The sequence below is a fragment of the Sciurus carolinensis genome, chromosome 2 (assembly GCF_902686445.1).
Source record: "Sciurus carolinensis chromosome 2, mSciCar1.2, whole genome shotgun sequence".
NCBI lineage: Eukaryota > Metazoa > Chordata > Mammalia > Rodentia > Sciuridae > Sciurus > Sciurus carolinensis.
In genome coordinates this window covers 32,150,676-32,167,943 of record NC_062214.1, presented here as the reverse complement: position 1 = coordinate 32,167,943, position 17,268 = coordinate 32,150,676, and the positions used below count along the sequence as shown (strand labels likewise).

Here is a 17,268-nt window from a genome sequence, read left to right as displayed (position 1 = left end):
TATTAAAATGTTTTAATGGTTTAGTGACAAGTACAGGTACTAAATGTAGAGAGGAATATGATCTATATTTAAAATTAATATATCTTTTAGATACAGTTGAAATTACAAGATCATGAATTTTGTATTTTTTCCAAAATAAATATTCCATTTATTCTGATGGAGAAATAATGAAAAATTACACGCTTATGTCTTTGTTACCCCAATCTTGAGAAAAGCTAACTAACACAAAATTTAAGAATTGATAACTAGCAGAAATCCTCCAAATCATATCTGCCCATGTATGGCAAACAGATGTTTTGCTACAATTTATTTTTACCTACAAGTTAAAATTAAAGATGGATCAGACCAGTGATAACACAATATATTACCTCAATATAAAATTAATATATGGATCTAAATGAATTTCACTGAATATTTTCATAAACTGTAAATTTATAAGTAGGTTCATAATTATACATGTGCAAGCATAATGAAATATTTTTGACATGTTAAAAGGAAAACTTTTTATTTTGTGCTGTTACCTGTATAACATAAGAAAAATCTTCCTTATGAAAAATATAAATATTACAAATAATAAGAAAATATCCTCAATTACCTTCACTAATCTTATAGTCCTCACAAGATGTAATAACTATCTTACCTTTTTTGCTTTTTCATGATTTTTACATTCAAAGAATGTCATATTGACTCAAGAAGACTATACTAGATCTGGGACCAATGACAAGGTTAAAAAAACATTGTTAGTTAAACAGGAGAAGTTTACTATAAAAATCATCAACTATAGTAATGGAATAAGTATAATCTAAATGGGAAATCTGTATGGACCAATGGAAGAGGTTTGAACTTTGGAGAAGGTATGACTCAGTCACCAGACACCAAAGTCTAGTAATGTAGTTAGACAGTAACTGGCCTGGAAATTCTGAACAAACAATAGGCAAGTCCTGGAGTACAGGAAGGGAAAATGTGATCAAGACCTAGTGGTGTGGCCATGTCAGCTTGGGAACTGACTTCCTCACAAAGACTCCTAAAGCACAAGAAGTAAAATTAATAATCAACAAATAGGATGGTATCCAACTAAAAAGTTTCTTCATAAAAAGGAAACAATCAAGAACTTGAACAGAGAACCTACAGCACCTCAGACAGATCATTAATATCCAGGATATACAAAGAACTCAAAAACCTGAACACCTAAAAACCAAAGAGCCCTAGCAATAAATGGGCTAAGGAACTGAATAGGCACTTCACAGAAGAAGAAGCAAAATGGTCAACAAATACATGAAAAAAAAAGTTTAACATCTCTAGTAATTAGAGAAATGTAAATCAAAACTCGATCAAGATTAAATATCACCCTAGTCAGAATGGCAATTATCAAGAATACAAGCAACGATAAATGTTGGCAAGGATGTGGGGAAAGAGGTTCACTTATACATTGCTGGTGGGAGTGCAAATTGGTGCAAACACTCTGGAAAGCAGTATGGAGATTCCTTAGAAAACTTGGAATGGAACTACCATTTGATCCAGTTATCCCACTCCTTGGCTTATATCAAAAAGACTTAAAATCTGCATACTATCGTGATACAGCCACATCAATGTTTATAGCAGCTCAATCACAATAGCCAAGCTATGGAAACAACCTAGGTGCCCTACAACAGATGGATAGATAAAGAAAATTTCCTACATAGATTTCTCAAGTTTCTGGCAATACATATTATCAAAATCTTGCTATTTCATCCTGGTATATACACAATGGTATGTTACTCAGTCATCATATATAAATACATGTCAAACATAATACCACATCATGTACAACCACAATAATGGGATCCTAATTAGAACAAATTATACTTATCCTATGTATGTATAATATTTAAAGATACTCTGCTGTCATGTAAAAAATAAAAAAGGAACTAGCTGTGTGGGCATGCAGAGAGTCCAGGTACAGGTGGAGCACAGGTCTGCAGAATACCCAAGTGGGTGGGTCTGTATGCATGTTGAGAAGTCAGTCAACATGTTTCTTCCCTAGACACAACTTTTAACATAACTGTTCAACCAAACCATTAGCAAGTGCCAATAAATACTGGTATAGATCTGCAGTCTGGTCAATTCTCACTTCAGACACAGTGGATAACATTATACTTTGTGAATTTCTGCCCTTTGTATGGATCTACCTTTACACAGTCCTTCAGAATCACCTCTGAATAGTGTTGTATACCAATGTCATTAATTTCATCCAATCTAATATTATACTATTTGCTTTTGGGGCTAATGCCTTTAGAACATTTCCTACATACATTTCTCAGGTTTCTGGCAATACATATTATCAAAATCTTGCTATTTCATCCTGGTTTACAGTGCCTATTATCCTGGAGCACACTAAAACCTGATCCTAGTTCTGGGTCTAATGACTATAGAGAACTGTTGTGATGGATCCTGAAGAGATAGCCATCACTTTGCAAGGATGTAACTAAACCAAGCATAAGATGGCGTTCTCAGGTTGAGGAAAACCTACCTCCATAAATACCAGATGGCAAACCTTTTCCACCCATAAGAGAGCCTCAGAATGAGTTGGGTTCAAGATTATCAGTTTCACTTAGGTCTAAACTGATGTCTCCCATTCCAAATTAAAAAGAACCAAATATATATATATATATTTAAACAAAAATAAAATCCCTTTATCTCCCTCCAGTTAATGACCTTTATACATGAGAGTCCAGGATAGACTAAATTGTCATAACATAATTGTAACACAACTTCATTGTAATTCAACAACCTTCACAAATAAAAATTGTCTGATTTTCAGTGCTATAGTTTGAATATTCCCCAAATTTTATTTTGAAACTTCATTATTGCTGGGACAGTATTGGAGGGGGGAAACTTAAGATGTGTTTAAGTCACGGGGATGTGGGGAAACTTGTGCATTAATGCTTTTTTTTTTAATCATGGGAGCATAACACCTGAATCTATGGGTCTATATGCATGCTGAGAAGTTGATCAACATACTTCTCCTCTAAATGCTTTCCAACCTTATCCCTTCAAAGTAACCATTCAGCCAAACCTGTAGCAAGTGCCCATACATTAGTGTATCATCCTTCTGGTGAAGGTAATCTCAGCTATGTTAAATTCTGCCGTAAGAATAAGTTCTGATGAATTCTATCCTCTTTCCACACTACCTGACCCATTCATTTTATTTATATATTTATTTATTTGTGAATTTATTTATTTATTTATATAAATTATATATTTATTTATTTATATTTATTTATTTATTTTTGGTACTAGGGAGTAAACCTAGGGGTGCTTAACCGCCTGAGTCACATCCCCACCCCTTTTTATTTTTTATTTTGAGACAGGGTCTTGCTAAGCTCAGGGCCTTGCTAAGTTGCTGAGGCTGACTTTGAACTTGTGATCCTCCTACCTCAGCCTCCCAAGCTACTGGGACTACTGTTGCACACCTCCATGCCCAATTCTTGCTCATTCTTGTCTTTCTCATGTGCACATGGGCTCTTTTACCACATGGTGCCCTCCACCATGGTATGATGCAGCAAGAAGGCCTTATGAGATAAGAGCACCTTATTTTGAGAACTTCAAGAAGCAATGCTGTGGTGGGTGCTATGGTGCAGCCTGTAATCCTAGTAACTCCAGAGGCTGAAGCAGGAGGATTGCAAATTTGAGGCCAGACTCAGCAACTTAGCGAGGCCATAAGCAACTTAGTGACACATTGTCTCCAGTTTTTTAAAAAAAAGGGGAGACAGGACTGGGTGTATGTCTCAGTGGTTAAAGCCTCCTGGGTTAATACCATGTACAAAAAAAGAGACAATGTTTTCTTACTGAAAATGTTGAGAATGCAAGAAGGGAATACTACTGGAGGACAGAATTATGTTTCAAACATTTGTGAGACACTTAAAAAGACCAACCATAGATCACTCTATTGTTCCACAGAGAATGTTTTATTACCTCTTGAGAAATAAAAGAAATTATGAAGAACATGTTTTTTGTTTACAGTGCTATAAAATTATCGTCATGAGAAAAATGGAAAAAAGCATACTCCTTTAAACTTTAAATTACAGAATTGCATTGTCTTGAAATTTCAACTTATATGCTATGAATTTGAAAAGAAAGAAAACAGGGAAAGAGGGAGGGAACAAAGAAAGAAGAAAAGGGGAGGAATGGAGGGAAGAGACAGGACAACAGGACGGGAAGGAGAGATGGATCAGGAAAGAAAAGAAGAAAGAGGAGAGGGAGGAAGAATTAAGATTGTGTTTGTTCTCCTGATGATGTGTGTTTAATCACTTTCTCCAAGATATGGTCAAGAGAGGAATGTAACAGGATGTTTATACCAGAGATAAGACTGGACTGAAATCCTAGTTCACTCTAAGAGCTAATAAAAGTGAAGATTGGAATTAAGTATCACTTTCTCCTGGAAGCACAAGCACAAGGAGATGGGGGCCGAAAGGTCAGCGACAGTGCTGTAAGCACTTTATCTGAAACATAAACATGGCTGAAGTGCATTTTGAACCAAAGGTCCAAAATCTTCAGATCTGGGATGCTATCATTTGTGGGCTACTCAAGCATGGCTTTAAGGAGGGCTGATCTCAGGACTTGGGTGGACATTGAATAATAGCACCTTACCTTCAGGACTAATATGACTCAAGCAATTCAAAGGCATCCCATTGAGGATTCCCTCATAGAACCCCTAAACTCTGGATCAGAGCCCCACCCCATAAGAAACACAGGTGAATGGAACACATATCTCTCTATTCCAAAAGATAAGGCAGTCAAGTCACCTTTCACCTGCAAACAGATGGATAGTAGATGGGTGACCCATGCCCAATTAAGACCTGGCTTTGCCTATGGGGAAAACCATAGAAACCTGTATTCCCATTACAAACTACAGAATGACAAATAAAAGAGTTGTGCTATCTAAAATCAGAAGCTGCTTCTGCATAAAATGACCTGATTTGGTTTCTTTTCATAATTTTTTAAAATGATTATAAAGAAGAAAGCATAAGATAGTCACCTGGGAGACTGGATATTTTGCATGATACAAAGATTTCCAGTTCTACTTCATGGACGTACACAAACACATGCACACACACAAATACATCTGGCTTTAATACATTGTGTCTGGAGTTCCCATCTTCAATGGAATTTGCTGTCCCCTAATCCACCATGAAACCCTATGATGAAACAGTAACTCTTTGATTTCAAGGTCTTTCCTTTCAAAATGAAATTGATTAGCATTATTCACAAGAACCAAGGCTTGGGCCCATAAACAGATGAATGAATGAACAAAACATGGTATATACACACAATAGAATATTATTTAGGCTTAAGAAAGAAGGGGATTCTGACCCATGCTACAATATGGATGAATCTTAAGGACATGCTCAGTGAAATAAACCAGGCACCAAAGGACAAATGTCGTATGAGCCCACTTACACATATTACCTACAGTGGACAAGTTCATAGGAGCAGGAAGTGGAAAGGTACAGCCAGAACCTGGAGAAAGGGAACATTAGGGAGGCATCCCTTAATGGGTGCAGAGTTTCAATTGGGGAAGATGAACAATGCTCTGAAGATAGTGGTGATGCTCACATATTAGTTTGAATGTATTTAATGCACCTGGAATCATTACTTAGGAGAGGTTAACATGGTAATCTGGCATGGGTTTATATTTCACAATAACATGGTGTATTATTTACATTTTGCATTAAAATAATTAAAATTTTAAAATAAACTGGATGATGAAATTACTTCTTTCCAATTTATGTTGGAATAACTCAATTTACCTCTTCCAAAAAAATCTATAATTATTTTAAAATTGAAAAATAGACTTTCCAGCCTCTGTACACTCTTTTAAAATGCCCTTGACTGAGCAGGCAGTGAGTAGCTATTATACTGGGGAGAAGCAATTTAAAATATTAACAATTGCATTTTTAATGTTGCATTGTTGGAAGTTCTTGGCACCCAATCTCACCTCTCAGACTGATACTTGTAAACACTGAAGGATTGTGTCAACCTCACAGCTTTATGAATGGAAGAGGAGATGTTGATTGCTCTAAAATCCAAACCTTGCACAGCTGTGAAGTGGTCATGCATTGCTTTCAGCGTTGTTCATCAGAAAAAAATTGCTCGACCAGTTTGAGATTTTGCTCAGTTTTTCTCTTTCTAACTCATGCTAGACATGCTTCTGGCAGGAATGCTTCCTCTTGGATTAGTAGCTTTGGGTAACCAGGCATTTTGCTTACTATGAAAGTAAGTAAATTTGTATATACAAATATTCTAGAAAAGAGAATAAGCAAATATGTGAGGATTTGGCTGAGCAACATTAAAATTTCCCAAGAATAAAAACATAGCTTAATATTTAAAACATGCTTCACTTTTAGAAAAGATAGAATAGTTTAAGTTTCCAACTAGTGTAGCTTCCATTGGCTCTGAATTGTCTTTAAGAAATATTTCCATTTTCAGTGTACTTACTTCTCTGCCTCTTGCTTCTTACAGACATTTATGAGATGAGTCATATTTATCCTACCTTAACAATGAGGAATTTGAGAAAGATATGTAGCTTCTCCCCATTGTGATATATAGACCCAGCTTCATGTTGAATGCTTACCAAGGTTTGGCAGCAATACTGTTTAGACTAGAGTCTAAACTGACTTGAGTTCTTTCCTCCTGTTCTATTAGTTTAAATCCTTTTGCACTAAAAACAACCGTGTGGTATCTTTTCCAAGATCCCATCCTCTACCTGAGAATTAATTCAGTATGTGATTGATTACCTAACTGCCTTACTATCAAAGAGCATCCAAAGCAGGAGATTTGAAGATAGGGATGCTAGGAGGATGTCACACATAGGATAATAATTCTGGAACCCATCACTTCAGTTAAAAATAGTAAAAACCATCTATACTCTACCTGCCAGCCATCACAACACAGAAGAAGCCCCCTGCTGAAAGAATTGCTGGTTCACTCCAACATAGGGAGAAAAAAGACAAGAATTCCTCCAAATTGAAATAATAAGTTTCAGTCAAAATATTGATAAATGTAGACAAATGTCAAGGAGAAAAGTGAAGAGAACAAATCTAGACTCATCATGGTTTGGTCAGAATTCCTCCCTTTTCTGTGTCTCTTATTTAGTTCATTTACTTGTGTGCTGCAGTATTAGACAATACAAATTCCCCTTCAAATAGGAAAGCAAAGAGAGTTACCACAAATGCAGTTGGAGAATATCTTGCTAAGTGAGATAAACCAATCCCAAAAAACCAAAGACTGAATGATCTCTCTGATAAGCGGATGATGATATATAATGGCGGGTAGGAGGGAGGCAGGAATGGAGGAAGGATGCATTGTATAGAGGAAAAAGAGGGTTGTGGAGGGGGTGGGAGGAAGGAAAAATAACAGAGTGAGACAAACATCATTACCCTATGTACATGCATAATTACACAAAAGATGCGACTATACTTCGTGTACAATCAGAAAAACAATGAATCAAAATAAAAAAAATACATTTAAAAAATGAGAGAATTACCACAACATATTCATTGTACTAAACACGTAAAGATCTCTGCCATGATAAATTCTTTTATACAATCATTTGAAAATCCAAACAACTTTGATCTGTTTTTTAAAGATTAAGCCCTGATTTTTAAAATAAAAACAGACAGAAGCAACTAAATGCCTCTAACTGAAATTCAGACAAAGCTGTTGCTTTTTAAAAATATTCTAATTTCTAAAAAGATTTGTCTATTTTCTATGACATTCAAGTAGTCAAATACTTTTTCAAAAGCAATATAATAGCTTCTCTTGACTAGTGGACTCCTTATTTTCCTTATTTTCTGTTGTTTAACTTTCTCTTAAACAATTTTCCCCTTTACTGGCTTACATGAAATCTTTTCTTTAATGCTGTTCTAGAACTAAGTCATTGTATATGTGTATCTTCAAACAACTGAGGAAGGTGATAAAAACAACCAGGGAAACTAAGAGGAAAAAAGTGGTAAGGACCAACATAAAGCATTTAACCATTTTGCACAAATGTCAACTATTTTGCATTAAGACTAGAGTTACATGGGTCAGCCCATAAATCACACCATCGTCCATAATTCTTCATGACAAGGCAACATAACCAGACAACTAGTCATGCACATGAGCTTTTAAAGCATCAATTCTTTCAACATGAAACCAGATAGAGAGGAAAAACACCAAGGTTCTTAAAATCTCAATAAACAGAGTAAAAGGATAATTCCCACTGAAGGTATATTCAGGCTTTTATAGAAACATACGTACATGCACAACACATACATACACACCATGTTCACAGAGAAGATAGTCACAGGAGATAAATACTTGCAATAAAATCTTGCAAATATTGAAAACTAATTTAATCAGTCAAAACCATTATTTTTCCTAAAGACAAATTTCCATTTCTTTGGTTTTATTTTCTTTTGTGACAAAGGATAACCTAAGATAAATTTGGACAAATTATGAGGCCCTATGGAAATAGTGAAAACTGCCTAGTCACAAAATTATAATGATGATAGCTATGCCCTTAACACTATCTCCTGTTTAAAGAAATTCTGCAATTTCATCTATAGCAATGATAGTAAATACACAAATGATGTTCACTTAGTAGACGTTCCTGGGATAGTATACGGACATATTAAAATAATAGGGAAGTTTCAGGTACTTTTCAACCTGTTAATCAGGAAATATATGAAAATATGCCACATGACAGATAATTTACAAAGGATGAGAATTAGTCTTCTCCCAATTCTGGGATTTGGGAAGTGCAAGGTCAAGGTGCCAGCTAGTTTGATTGTCTGGTGAGCTCTGCTCTCTGCATCTAGGATGGGGGCCTGCTGCGGCATCTCTCCAAGGGGAGGAAGAGTATCCACACATGGTGGAAGGCTGACAGGCAAGAGTGAAACCTCTAACTACAATTTACCTGTGGGCAGGAACTCAAAAGAATATTTTAACGTATAACAAAAGTCGCATTTCCACCATTTCAGAACATGTGAATCTGCATTAGAAAGTTAGTGCTCACTTCACAGAGGGTGAAAGACACTCTTTTTTTGGGGGGGGGGCAGTATGTAAAGTGCATACAAGATGCTATGGGGAGAAGTGTTTATAAAAACATCTGACTCTTCCTTCTAGAGGAAAGCATGTAACAGAGCATATTGCTCTAAAAAGAAAACCAAGTCACCAAGTGCCATGCAAAAGAAAAATTTACTTCCTAATGAAATTCATTATAAACCTGGACCATGTTAGTTGTAGTTAATGACTTATTAAAAGAACCTCATGTGTCTTATCAAAATTCCTGTAGCACAGAACACCCAACATCCATGTTGATATCAAGTTATCTTTTATTAGATATGTCATAAAACTGTACTAATGAAAATAACAGTGCGTTCTTCAGTTTATACTGCAGATTTCCTTGGCAGATTTTGCAATTGGATCACCACATTTTGTTCCACAAAACTTAAGCCCTTTCCTTCTAACTCTACTTACTGAAGATCTTTCCCTACTAGGAGGTTAAGATCTCATGTAACCCTCAGGGCTCTCTACCCCTTCCACTGCTATTCAGTTTCATTCTCCAAAATCTGTCAGTTATAGTATTTCTGTGGAAGTTAGCGCTTCTTAAACCATAAAGTGCACATGGATCATCTGAATATCTTACTAAAGTGCAAATTATGATTCAGGGGATTTGCAGTGACTGTGAGAATCTATATCTCTTAGGAGTTCATGGTAAGACTGATGCTGGTAGTCCATTATCCATACCTTGAGTAGGAAATAGTCAAACTATGTTATTTTCACATGACATTGTTTCTTGTCTATTCCTTGTTCCCTTTCTCAACTAAACTCAGAGTGTCTTGAATACAGAAACAATCCCTTTTCCATTTTTCATTGGCCTCAATTTCCTGGTTCAGTGATCATTAACACTGTCAATGAAAATTGTTAGATGACTCAGTGAGAAATAGAGTAATATTTAACCATTACAACAGTCTTGATGATTTATAGGTGAATTTGCAGGAACTAAGAAATCACTTTCACTTATTGTCTCAGTGATATTATTGTAATTCTTCCAAATGTGCTAATTGACACTAGTTAGTCCCTCTGAAAAAAAAGAACATTGAGAGGCAAATACATCGAATCAAGCAAAAATGCAGACTAACAAGGCAAGACATTGCTGTTCTTCTATTAATGCTTAGAAAGAAAGAAGAAACAATTTATTGTGTCTAGAATGAAGGAGGAACTAGAGATATAAACAAGAATAGATTGGAGTATTAGAGTAGATTTAGGCCCTGGTAAGTGTGAACAAAGGTTTTCACACAAACCCAGTGATGGAAGTGACTGCTAACAGACACAAAGACGCAAGGGTCAAAACAGCCCTTCAAATAGTTTATTGCACAGCTATAAGGAGGGTCATCAACTGATAGCCTTTTGCTGACTTGAACAGGTTGCCCTCAGCTTTATAGCCTATGGGGTTATAGCCAGTCAATAACTGAGTCAGCCTTTGGGACAAGGGCCTGGCTATTTCTATACAATGTGGACATTCTCTTATGGGCCATCTTTATCCTAGAGCTTCCCATTGCTTTAGCAGAGATTTTATTAGATCTGTATTGAAATTTCATGACTCTCTCTCTCCCAATTACTTTCTTACCTTTTCTATTTACAAATCTTACTCCCCAATAAATCTATGTCATTTATAATTCCAACTTATCATCTGCTTCCTGGAGGATTCAAATGACACTTTCCCACTAGTATCTGGTAAGGGCAGAACTAGCTATCAGTTCCTTTAAAGAAACTCCTCCTGTTGGTCTTGGTGTGGCCACCATTGATTGAATTGCTATTTTACATTCTCACTGTAATTGGAGATGCTGAAAATTATTCTATAAAGACCTCTCCATAGTCCATGGTAGACAGAAATTCCACAGTATAAACAAACTGTGCATGAGGCAATAATACATGAGAAGCTCCAAACCATACAAATAATCATATTCCCAAGAGGAAAGACAGAAGATACATCAAACTGGAGACATAGCATTGCAAGAACTATAAAAATCAAGTCCATATGAATAAAAACAATTAAAATGAAACAGAAAGCAAAGAGCATAATTGTATTAGTTAGGATTTCATGCCTATAACAAAATACCTGAGAAAATTATCTTAGAGGAGAAAAGATTCATTTTGACTCACAGTTGCAGAATTTTAAGTGCATGGTCACCTGGGTTCCATTGGTTCTGGGTCAATGGTTAAGTCAAGGTTATGGTAGGGAGCATGTACTGGAGTAAAATGGCACCCTCATGGTAGACTAGAAGCAGAGAGAGAGAGAGAGAGAGAGAGAGAGAGAGAGAGAGAGAGAGAGAGAGAGAGAGAGAGAGACCAGGAAAAAACTATATCCTTAGGAGGCATGATCCCAGTGACCCAGTTCTTCCAACTAAGACCCACCTCCCAAAATTTCCACAACTCCAAATAGCGCCACCTGCTGGGAACCAAGATTTCAACACATGAGCCCTTTAGAGACATTTCATATCTCAACTATAACATGAACGAACAAAACCCAGAATAAATAGGAAGGAAACAGTCAGAATTGATTACTAAACACTATTTCTAAGAGTAAAAACTGAGATTATAATGTTTCAAAATATGATCAATCGTGGCTCTGATACAGATATATAGTTGAATATATGCTAAAGTTTATTGAATTAAACTGATGCTATAACAACTTTTTAAAAGAATACAAAAGACAGATTTATAGATCGGATATATTTAAATAAGTACATAAAAAGGGAGAGAAAAAGTTTTCCCACCTTGGGCAGTAAGTCAATTGAACCTCAAACAAACAAGACATAATTTACATGTCAATATATAGAATTAGTTTGGGTTGCTACCAATTATCTACCATTCATGGAGTTGTAAAATAACTTCCAGAGAATCTGAGTCAGAGATTTTGGAGGAGATGTAAATAGTGTCTAGACAGTTTTCCATTCAAGTAACATTTTTCCCCTGCAAATTTTAAGCCCTTGAAAGTAAAAATCAAGATAATGTAGAATAAACTAGCTAATAAAAAATTTAACAAAATGAAAAAAAAAAATCTCATAAAATCACCCTACATATATCACTTTTAGGGAAAAGGGGAAAATAAATAAATAATAGAGAGATATAAAGAATTAAAAAGAAGTTCTGATAGACTGGGCCAATTACTTATGAACCAAAGTGCCAAAATGTTAACAAACTGCATTGTACCATATTTGAACTATTGATAAATAATTATCACAGAGAAATTAATGCAGGAATGAAAATATAGTTTAGCATTAGGAAAAAATGTAGTGATATAATTCTCCTTTGACTGAATAAAGATGGAAATTCATGTTTAATTTAGTGAAAACCAAAAATGATTTGATAGATATTAATTCTGTGATAAAAAATTTAGTAAATAAAAATACAAGTTATTTTTTCACCAGATAAATGACATATATCGAAACCATATAGCAAATATCAAACTTGTATTGTTTTAGAATTGTTTCCTTTAGAATTAAAAAAAAAAAAAAAAAAAAAAAAAAAACAGGACAGATTTGGTCATTATCATTACTTGCATTCAATATTGTCCCAGAAACCTTAGCAATTGTAGCAAGAGAAAGAGATAAGGAAGGACTCCTGGCAAGGAGGAAGACAAAAGGAAGAACCTCTTAAAAATTTAGTACAATCAATTTGAGAGTTCAACAAGCATAAAAATTAATTACAATATGTAATTATCATAAATTGATAATAGAAAACAAAGTATGCAAAAATACATCTAATAAAGTATGCCAAATTTTACATTTTTTGTACATGGAAAAATATAAAATTTGATCAAAATATAAAAAAGGTCTGAATACATTCAGTGTTATACCACGTTTATTTCTCCACATTAATTTATACATTGATTTCTTTCCATCAAACTCCAAGGAAATGTTTTATAACACCTGCTCAAATACACAAACTAATTCTAACCAAGAAGACTTAAGCGGGTGCCTGCTGATGGCCTTTTCTTTTTTTCTAATCATTTTTTTTAGAAAATCGACGTAAATGGCATTCTCATTCCATTCTTTCTATCTTGAAAATCAATATTATGCCTGTATAGGCATCAGTCATCTTGCATCAATACAGCAATATTTGTGAGTATTTAAAAAATAAAAACCCACTAGCTAAAGGATGAGGGGGGAAATACATGATGAATGTTTGATAATATCTTTGACTCACTGCCAATCACGAACTGCTTAGCTCACAAAGTTAAATCTATTTTAATTTAAACCATGATATGTAAGCATTTCAATTAGTCATGCATTGCTTAATGACAAGAATACATTCTGAGAAATGCATTGTTTGATGATTTCATTATGTGAACATCAGAGAATGTATGCATATGAATTAAAATGGTTATGAGGCCACTAGGTAAAATCATCTCATGGGGCCACTATCGTATATGAGATCTTTTATTGACCAAAATGTTATTATACAGCAAGTGATTGTACTTATATTCAAATGGATTCCATGCTGATGCATGACATGAACAGAAAACTCATGGTACAGATGGGAAATGCACATTTGATGAGATGCACAAGAGTCTATCCACTAAGGTTTTAAATATGTTAAAAAAAAGACAAACAACTGATAAGGCTAGGGGTGCACAGAAGATTTGGCTATGAAGCAGTACAAGGGAAATGTTCTATATCTTGATTATCTTTGTCATTATGCTAGTGTGTGCATTTTTCAAAATTCATAAAACTGTATAGGGTGAAATTTACTACATGCAAATTTTATGTCAAACATACGTGAAACATAAAATACCATTTAATATCTACCAGATGAACTAGGATTTAAAAACCTGAGAATCTCAAGAATTAGAGAGACTGAGGTCACAATGAATCTCATAATCTGATAGTGGAGTGATAACCAATCTAGAAAACAATTTGAAGTAGTTGAATATATGTTACCTCTGATTCAAAATGTCCTGCAAAAGTACAAATTAGAAATTTACACGTTTGCAACAATTGTTCATTGTGATGTTTGTCTTTAATAGTTAGAAATGTATAAGAACACTAATATTCACCAAAATGGGAAGAAGAACATGCATATCAAGCAAACTGAGCTCATTGGCATCAAGTTGGTTAAATTTTGAAACATGTTATTGTTGAATTAAAAACAAGTTGAGGGGTGCGGGTAGTGACTCAGTGGTAAAGTGCTTGCCAAGCATGTGTGAGGCACTGGGTTCAATTCTCAGCACCACATAAAAATGAATAAATAAAATAAAGGTATTGTGTCCATCCGCAATTTTAAAAATTTAAAAAAAAAAAAAAAAAAAAACAACTACAACAAGTTGAAACTGGCTGCAGTGGCACTCCCTGTAATCCCAGCACCTGGGGACACTGAGACAGAAGGATTGAGAGTTCAAGGCCAGCTTCAGCCACTTAGTAAGACCCTGTCTCGAAATTTTAAAAAGGGCTGGGGAAGTGACTCTGGTTAAAAATGCCCTTGAGTTTAATCCCTGGTACAAAAAAAAAAAACCCAAAACAAAAAACAAAACACACACATAAACACCATGTGGAAGATGATTATATATTGTGCCATATCTTCTATGTACACTTAAAATTCCCCAAGGCTTTATACCACATTAAAAATTGATTGAGGGATGCATGTATTTTGAAGACAGTGGTTGACTCATGGAGAAAAGCAAATGGGGTTAGGAAGAAACACATTTGCAGTTTCACCTTTATGTAATATTTTATTTCTATTAAAAATACATCTGGAAAAATCCAGTTGAATATGGATACATGCATGAGAAGTTTCACATTGTTCTCTTGTGTTTTTCTCTATGTTTGATGTATTTCATGAAGAGGGTAAGAAGAAAACATAAAGGACTTGTTTTAAAATAAGAGAAAATAAAGAAATGGAAAAAGAATCTGAAACTCATGGTCCCATCCAAAATACTCATCGGGGGCTTAGTTCATCCCTTTCTTAGGAAAACACCTCTCAAGAAAAATAATCTGTAGGTTAAAAAGTGGGCAGTGAAATGAAAACTGGTTTCAGGGAAATTAACAGATATGCCATGATCAAGAGGGGAAACATAATGTTTTATTTCAGTCCTTCAGTTTTCAAAGGCCTTTAGAAATATGCAGCAATTAATCACTTCAAGGACTTTAGAGGAAACAAAATCCAATCATTCTCATTTTAAAAACTGGGGGAAAAAGTTAAAGACAACAGCCTTTGTTCAAGGTTGCAAAGGAAGTCTGTCTGGTCAGCCCCAGGGTTTAAGCTTCCTTTTCTTATGTTCTTGAAACTTCCCTTCAAATGACTTCAAAATGGTTTAACGTCTGCTTATTTGGCTTTTCTTCCACACAAGAGAAAAACTGATAGACTTTATGTAAGTCTTCATTTTATCTTTTCCCAAGGAATATGCTTTAGAAGTTGTTCAGCACTTTCGTATGAATGTCATTATAGCCACCTAATTAGGTCACATTTTCAACTGATGCACCATATCCCACAGCAGATATCACTGCTTCCAAAAAAACTAAGACATGGTTAGATATCTACCTCTGCCATAATAATGATATTAAAGCAAAACTTCTGTTTCTACTTTTATTACAGTTTTATCAGTAAGCCACAGAGATTTCATCATTGGGAAGGTAATCTTGTTTGTATTTCACATCTTTACATCAGGACAATAATATTGAAATGTGCTAAATCTTGAAAGAGAAATAGGTTAATGGAATGATATCACTTTGTGTTATTCAACAAAGAAAAGAAAAATTAAGAACATACCTGGAACGCATATAATGTATTTGAGTGTGTTTCCTTAATGGAAACTGGCTTCTCTTGTGTTGTTTAAACCACCATCAAAACATGACCATTAGACGTTGAGTCACAAGGAAGTAGAGACCATGATGAAAAAGAAAATCCTACCAGAGAAGATAATAGATTGTGAGAAAGATTAAAACATTTACAAAATAAAAAATATGCTGCATTTTCTTGTTTATCTAAGAGGTACTTTTCAAATATTCAAACTTATACCTTTTCTAAACCGATAAATGGTATGGAACATATAAGAACAACAACAGTTTTTAATACAAAATATTATCTGAGCAACATGGTTTTGTTTACAATTTCATGATTTTCATTATTTTTACAAAATGATACATAATTCAGGCAACATATCAAATCAATAGAAAGATAAAAGTATAGAAGCCTCAGAAATTTCCATCACTCAGAATTAAAGATCATGAACATTACAGTTGGCATTATTTCAAATATTTTCCTTTATGAATTGATATATTAAAATATTATAAAATAGTATCTTACAAATATCATCTTAATAAAATAGGGTTTTAGTTTTTTTTTTAATAAAACTTTACATAAACTGAAAATGAATTCCCTTTCCTTTCATTTTCCCTCCATTCCTTCCTCCTATCTTTTTCTTCTTCTTTGGGTCTGTGTGTTAATCAGTTTTCTCTTACAATAACAAATATTGGAAATAAAGCAAATTATAAGGAGAGATTTGGTTTGGTTCATGGTTTCAGAGTTTCCAGTGCATAACAGCTTGGTCTTGTTACTTTGGGCCTGTAGTGGCACATCATGGCAGGAACACAGGGTGGGGAAGACCTGTCCAGCTCACGGAAACTAGGAAACAAAGGGAGGGGAACTGGGCAGATAACTCAAATTCTCTTCAGAGGTACATCCCGGGTGACCTCGCCTCCTTCCAGTAGACCCTGTATCTGAAAGGTTCCATTACTCCCAATAGTGTCCCAGGCTGGCTAACAAGACTTTAATACATGGGCTTTGATGCCACTGATGGTAACAGTAACAGTTTCAGTATTGAGGCCTTTATGTCTTTCACCTTTCTCCCTTTCCTTTCTTATTTTTAAAGGTTAGAACATTAGGTTGTGCCACATTCCATTTTAATTTTTGGTAGTGATATTTTGCTAATTTCCATTGCTTTTTATTCAATGGATAACATTTTGGAAGAAAAACATTTTGTGACCTGACTTATTCCTTGATATCAATATGAAGATAATTTCAACCTGCTTCCTCTTCATGTATCCAGTACATTCTTTGTGGTTTTATGTTTTCTAATCAAATTTTTAAATTCTTTCAAGATTTTTCTTTTCATTTCATTTTGTTTTAGAGGGGAAGAATGGATAAGGAAGACCCCAGATACATTATAGAAGTAAACTATTGTCTTTAGAGATACATTGTAAAAATGCCATCTGCAAAGTACTTGAGCTTTGAATTTTATTT

At 34.6% G+C, this 17,268-nt stretch overlaps 1 long non-coding RNA gene across 1 annotated transcript in view; it reads right to left on the bottom strand.

Annotated features, from left to right (window-relative positions):
* The window catches only part of LOC124972319 (uncharacterized), a 50,484-nt gene extending 34,576 nt beyond the window's left edge, over positions 1-15,908 (bottom strand). The window contains exon 1 of the long non-coding RNA XR_007106448.1: positions 15,796-15,908. This is a non-coding gene — a long non-coding RNA (uncharacterized LOC124972319). The remainder of the gene's footprint in view (positions 1-15,795) is intronic.
* Between the last annotated feature and the right edge of the window lie 1,360 nt (positions 15,909-17,268).